General features: G+C 33.6%; 1 protein-coding gene and 1 long non-coding RNA gene across 4 annotated transcripts in view; one reads left to right on the top strand and one right to left on the bottom strand.

Annotated features, from left to right (window-relative positions):
• LOC106459506 (zinc finger protein rotund-like) overlaps positions 1-6,491 on the top strand; it is a 168,318-nt gene that overhangs the window by 98,462 nt on the left and 63,365 nt on the right. The gene's annotated exons all lie outside the window — the stretch shown is intronic.
• LOC111085790 overlaps positions 2,843-6,491 on the bottom strand; it is an 11,012-nt gene continuing 7,363 nt past the window's right edge. Inside the window, exon 3 of the long non-coding RNA XR_002610581.1 lies at positions 2,843-2,922. This is a non-coding gene — a long non-coding RNA (uncharacterized LOC111085790). The remainder of the gene's footprint in view (positions 2,923-6,491) is intronic.

Below are 6,491 nucleotides of genomic sequence, written 5' to 3'. Positions count from 1 at the left end.
GAATAATTAAAGCTACCTGACAATATTAATAATAAAAACAATCTAAAAATCAGGAATAATTAAAGCTACCTGACAATATTAATAATAAAAACAATCTAAAAATCAGGAATAATTAAAGCTACCAGACAATATTAATAATAAAAACAATCTAAAAATTAAGTAACAATAAAAACAAAGAGCAAGAACAAAAAATAAAAACAAAATTACTTATTAAAAATGTAGTGTTCAACACCCCTCAGTTGCACAGCGATATGTCTGCGGACATACAACGCTAGAATCCGGGTCTCGATATCCATGGTGGAGAGAGCACAGATAGCCTATTGTGTTGCTTTGTGCTTAACTTCAAACAATCAGTATTCAACCAAACACGTTTTAATGAATACTAAAATTGTAAACGAATATTTTTTTCGCTAATTTTAATTATTCTAGTAGTTTAACCTTTTAATTGAGGAGCTTAAAACCTTATGTATAGTAATCTCTAAAACAATCTTTCTTTATCTATGTCTCACAGTTTTATTAATACAATACTGTTCGTCAGGTACATAAAACTCTCTATATGGTAATCCTTAAAATTATTTCTTTATTTCTAACTCAAATTCTACGAATTATATTTATCCATATAGCAAATACCCTGTGCACAGGTATCTCTAAAAATGTTGAACTGAGATCTATCACAGTTGTTTACTTAAACGTTAGCGAGATAACTAACACCCTAGTTACAGTAATTTCTGAAAATATTTAATTTCACTTCTCTCTATTAGTTTTACTAATTCAAACTGCTATTATACTTGTCATAAATATTACATTTTTAAAAACTACATTCTTTATCTAGTTCCTTAAGGATTTTCAAGAATTCGAGCTACTTTATATTTGTCACATCCATTGCCGATGACGCGTTTTTCTTAATCCAGAGCTCCTCAGGTTGGCTGGGGTATAACAAACAGCAGTGGCCAGAACACTATTTATATAAACCATTCTGTGTGTGTTTTGTCTCACTCGGCCTGAAGAGTTCTGCATTGAAACGTTTCCTCGGCAATGCATATGACAAATATAGTGTAGTTTGAAAACTATTATTATACACTCTTCTAATTCTGGAAAATCCCTAGACAAAGAATGTACAGTTTAAAAATGTAATAGGCCAAATGCTAAGGTCATATTACAAGTATAATTGTAATCATTCTTCGCTAGCTTGTAAATACGTGCATACCATAATAATATAAACTGTCGGTGAGAGAGCCAGTATTCTCTACAATAATATCTAAAAATGTTTGATTTTTTTCAACTATCTGTGTTAGTAATACAAAATTCTTATTCAGGTAAGCAGTATCATTTATACAATAATCTCTGAGCGTTTTATTGCACATGTATTTTGTTTTACCAGTTGACAGAGACACATATCTATGTTTGTCTTAAATTTAGGTATTTTGTGTGTGTATATATATATATATAGCTGAGGTATGTGTGCTTAATAAGGTCAGTAATGATATTGTATCAGGATAGCTGTATTTTGTTAAGTTATTATTTTTTGTTTATATCTGTGCTGTTGATAGTGTTAGCCTGTTACCTCAATCATCTGTCCCTCAGTACGTCAACTAGACAGACTCATTTTCTAGTCTCTGATTTGAAGAATTAACAGCTGAAACCATTTAATGGTTAAACGAACAAAACACAAAGTAGGTAATAAAAACAATGTACAAGAAAGAACAACTTAGCAATACTATAAAATCGTAAAGAGGTAACATAGCAAGTACGTTGCTAGCGAAGTCTGATACATTGGAGTTGACTCAACAGTAACATCGAAACACACAAAAAGAGAAAAACCCTATAACCCGAGCGCTTTCGAAAGGTGGACCTTTCTTCTTAGGGGCAAACTGGGAATGGTGATGTAATCGAATAAGTGATATATAAATGAAGTTGAGTGACGTCATGTAGGTCATCTGGTCTTCCAGGAAATATTTAGTATATTTTTCCATGTACTGTTGTAAGTGTGTTCCATATCCGGTACACATAATTACACAATATTAAATAATTTTCAGAAAAACTTGAAGGACAGGTATCAATGATATATATATAAGTTATCTAATATCCCATATCTTCTTGGTAATACTTGAAGAACAAACATCAGTGATTTATATAAGTTGCATGATATTCCATAACCTCTAACTGTCTAACGTTGTTGGAAAGGTCCTGAAGACGAAAGGCGGAAGACATTCGAAACGTCGTCATCTACACTTGTGTCTCTACAACAGGCAGGTGCCGTCCATTTTACAAAATCTCATCTTGAATACTTTGCCTAAACAACTTGGCAAGGAATGTTTTTTCATTTCCGGTATACTGTGGCCGGCGACAAGAGCGCTATGTAAAAAGGTGTTTGTGATATGTTGCTTTAGAAATGTTTAAATAAGAAATAATTAAAACTATACTTAAGTTTTTAAGTAGAATAAAGGTGACACATGGAGACTGATTGAAAAAGAGTTGTTGAGCTATTTGATTTACACAAACAGATATGGAAAGTTATCTTAAATAGATAGTAAGACAGAGAAATTAGGTTTCACGCTACATGAAAGAAATTAGCAAAGAATAAAAAATATTTTGACAGAACGAAACCAATGATCGGATATCACTGATCCCAAGATCTAGATTGGTTCCACAAGGTTGAACAGTGTTTAAATTAGCGATCCAATAAGCTTCATTTACTTCTCTATCAGCTTTAGTTTCAATGCCGATGAGAGTAACATCATTAATGGAATGACCTGGATGGTTAAAGTGTTGAGCAATATGGAGATCTTTTTCTGTTTTAATAAATAATTTATGGTTGTTGAAAACGTTCTCTAAGAGTTAGTTTTGTATGTCCTACATATTGGTGATTGCATTTTTATACTGTATAAGGTAAATGGTGTTTTGCGTTCCACAAGTGATTTCCTTGGTTTGTTTGTACTTGTCAGAAAAGGAGTCAGTAGTTTTTATGAACTTTCCGCTTTGACAACGAGTTTATTGCATGATGACAATCATTTTTTATGGTGGGATGTAATTCACTTTTGTCTGAACAAAAAAATCTTTTAGAGTTCTGCTTTTTCTGAAGGAGACAACGGGAATTTCAGGAAATATCTGTTTAAGGCGATCGTTAAGTTGTAGGAAATGAAAAAAAAATTTTTTTCAGAATTCGTGAAACATTTCTGAGTTTAAACTGATAGGTAATAGTAAGAGGAATTCTATTCGAAACTTTAGTATTGCTCTGTTTTAGGATGTTTTTTCACTGAGTGTTGTTAGCTTTTTCGATCTGTCTGTCGATTTCAGTATCTTTATATCCTATTTGTAACATGGTTTGCTTTAGATCCTTGGTGTGTTTTCTGTAGTTTGTTTCATCTGAGCATATTTTCTTTATAGTAAGAGCTTAACAGTAGGTAAAGTTCCGTTTAGTGTGAGTGGGGTGACAGCTTTTATAATGAAGGTACTGTGGTCTGTCTGTAGGTTTTTGTATAAGTCTGTGTATACAATTCCTTCATTTATAAAGACAATGACGTCAATGAAAGTTAATTTGGGTAGGCGAGTAATTAAAGGTAGACTTCTATGATATTAAGAAAGTGAGAGAATACATTTTATGTGTTGGTCAACAAAACTGGACAGTTTTTCTGTAGCCATGTGTATATTAGAAGTTATGGGTCGGCCAGGATTGTTTGGTTTGTGTATTTTGGGTAAGAAATAAAATCTACCAGGAAAAGCTTATCTGGGTATCAAACACTGAAAGGTTTCTTTGTTAATTTTATTGTTTTGGTGAAGATCTTTAAGTCTATCAGTTATGGTCTTAATAAAGTGAGTTGAAGGGTCATGTGAGGGTTTCTTGTAGAAATCAGTGTCCACTAGTTGCAAGTTAGCTTCCGTGATATAGTCATCATTGTTAAGAATAACAACAGCCCCATCCAATCCTTTCAAATTCCATCAGTGGAGCGCAACTTAAACGATGTCATAGCTATTACCACTTCTCTTCCCGAATCTGGCCGATTTCTGATAATTCACAACCTGAAACAATCGGATAAGACTGTTGAAGACTGTTTCTCAGAACTTGAAAACACAATAGCACATATCTCAGACCACACATTAAACTGGTTGTCTCTAGTGTAATCTATAAACATATGAACAGACACGTTTCCTCTGATTGCCACATACAAAATAGCCCAATAATTAAAGAATTCAACAATAAAATTCAGCATTTTAATGAGTTAACCAAATTCCTATGCAGACTTAACTCCCAAGTTGCCTTCATTAACCATACAAACCTAATATCACTCACTAAATTTCTCGCGCGAAATTGACTTCACCTTAACTTTTCTGATGTTCTTACCTTGGCCTCAAACTTCAAATACTTTATTTCCCCTAGCATTCTCCCACTATTGTCTTCCTCTTCTAAGTTATTTTAATCATCTCCCATTTCAACTTCTAATAGTTCTTCTACTCTTCCCTATCCAAATTCTACATTTTTCCATATCTAACAAGCTACTGAAAACTAAAAACTCATTCACTCGCTCACAGTGATCCTTCAAGTTCTTCTGTTAGGGGACTAAACACAAATCACACTTCCCCAAAAACACCACATTCCACAAATAGCAGCATTCGTTTTCTTATGCTTCTGTTCTTCGTTCTTATTTACTCACAAACCCTTCCACTCCCTTGTCTACAAAACTACACCAAATCAACATTAGTGTAAACACTGCATGTGATACACTACAATATTCACTAGTCAATCAGTCTCTTGTAGAATTACCTTCATTAGAACATCCTTCATCTGTTGGCATCCACTCTCACAATGACCATCAATGCAGTGTTTATACATCGTCAATGTTAATACACACTCTGAAGAAGACAGCTACCCTCCTTTTCCTTCTCTTGAACTTCTCCACTCTCTTTTTAATGATCACGGCGACGTCCTTACACCAATATCTGTTAACACTCAACCTGAACCAAGCGGCGAATCACTCAAATACAGCAGAAAACAACTATTTCAGAAACTAAGAAAACTCACTGAGAACTGCACAAGACATTGTAAAAATGCGAAGTCGCTTGTGTATAACATAAAAAACCGAAACATACCTCAATAAAAGCACCAATCACAATAGGAGCACATGATAAGAATTTTCTGTGTCAAGTGGCAACAGATCCTTGAAAACAGCTCCTTAGAACTCATAAATATCACTAAAATCTTCTGTCAAAAATTCTAGATAAAGAAATTTCTCACTATTATCACCTGTACAATCCTTCGCTGGAAGAAAAAAAAAGTCTAAAAAAAATTACAAAGAGAACTGATACATTCCTTCTTAAAAGAATAACAGGAATCAGTCTCCTGCCAATAACACCATTTCACAAAGTGCTTCTAACAACTCACTTTACTAAGACCATAACTGATAAACTTAAAGAACTTCTGCAAAACATTAAATTAACAAAGAAACCTTTCAGTATTTGATACCCAGACATACATTTCATGGTAGATTTTATCTCTTAACCAAAATACACAAACCGAACAATCCTGGCCGGCCCATAATATCTAACAAAAACATGGCTACTGAAAAAATGTCCGCTTTTGTTGACCAACACATAAAATGTATTCCATGTACTCTCCCTTCTTACATAAAGGATACAATTCATTTTCTTAACATCATAGAAGATATTAATACTAACGGACAGTTACCACCCAACAGTTTTCTTTGCACGATGTATTTTTCTCCCTCTAAACCAATATTTCACATGATGAAAGACTAGCAAACTCCAAAGTCCGCATTAAACCTTTCTAACCAATCAGATTATCAAACAGTAACTGATCTTGCCAGCCTTGTTTTAACTCTGAACAACTTTGAATTCAACAACGAGTATTACATTCATGTTAACGGTACTGCAATGGGTACCAAAATGACTCCCAATTATGCCAACAATTTTATGGGTCATATTTAAAGCCAGCTTTCACAACTAAGCTCTGTAAAACCTCATACATGGGAACGTTACACAGACGACATATTTTTCATGTGGACAGCTGGTCTTGAACCACTTAAAGAATTTATCTCATATACAAACCCCTTTCACAGAGAATCAAGTTTACCTTTAATTACTCGCCTACCCAAATTAACTTTCTTGGCATAACTGTCTTTATAAATAACAGAATTTTACACACCGACTTGTGCAAAAAACCTGCAGACATACCACAATACCTTCACTAAATGGAACTTTACCTACCGTTAAGCTCTTAGAATAAAGAAAATATGTTCAAATGAAACAAAATACAGAAAACACACCAAGGAGCTAAAACAAACCATGTTACATAGAGGATATAAAGATCGACAAGGCTAACAACACTCAGTGGAAAAACATTCTAAAGCAGAGCAATACTAAAGTTTCAAATATAATTCCTCTAACTATTCGCTATCAGTTTAAACTCAGAAACGTTTCACGAATTCTGAAAAAAAAATGTTCATTTCCTACAACTTAACGATCGCCTTAAACAG

The sequence above is a fragment of the Limulus polyphemus genome, unplaced genomic scaffold (genome assembly GCF_000517525.1).
Source record: "Limulus polyphemus unplaced genomic scaffold, Limulus_polyphemus-2.1.2 Scaffold619, whole genome shotgun sequence".
In the NCBI taxonomy this organism is placed as follows: Eukaryota; Metazoa; Arthropoda; class Merostomata; order Xiphosura; family Limulidae; genus Limulus; species Limulus polyphemus.
Note: the sequence above shows the minus strand (reverse complement) of the source record. Positions and strands in the feature narration are given on the sequence as shown.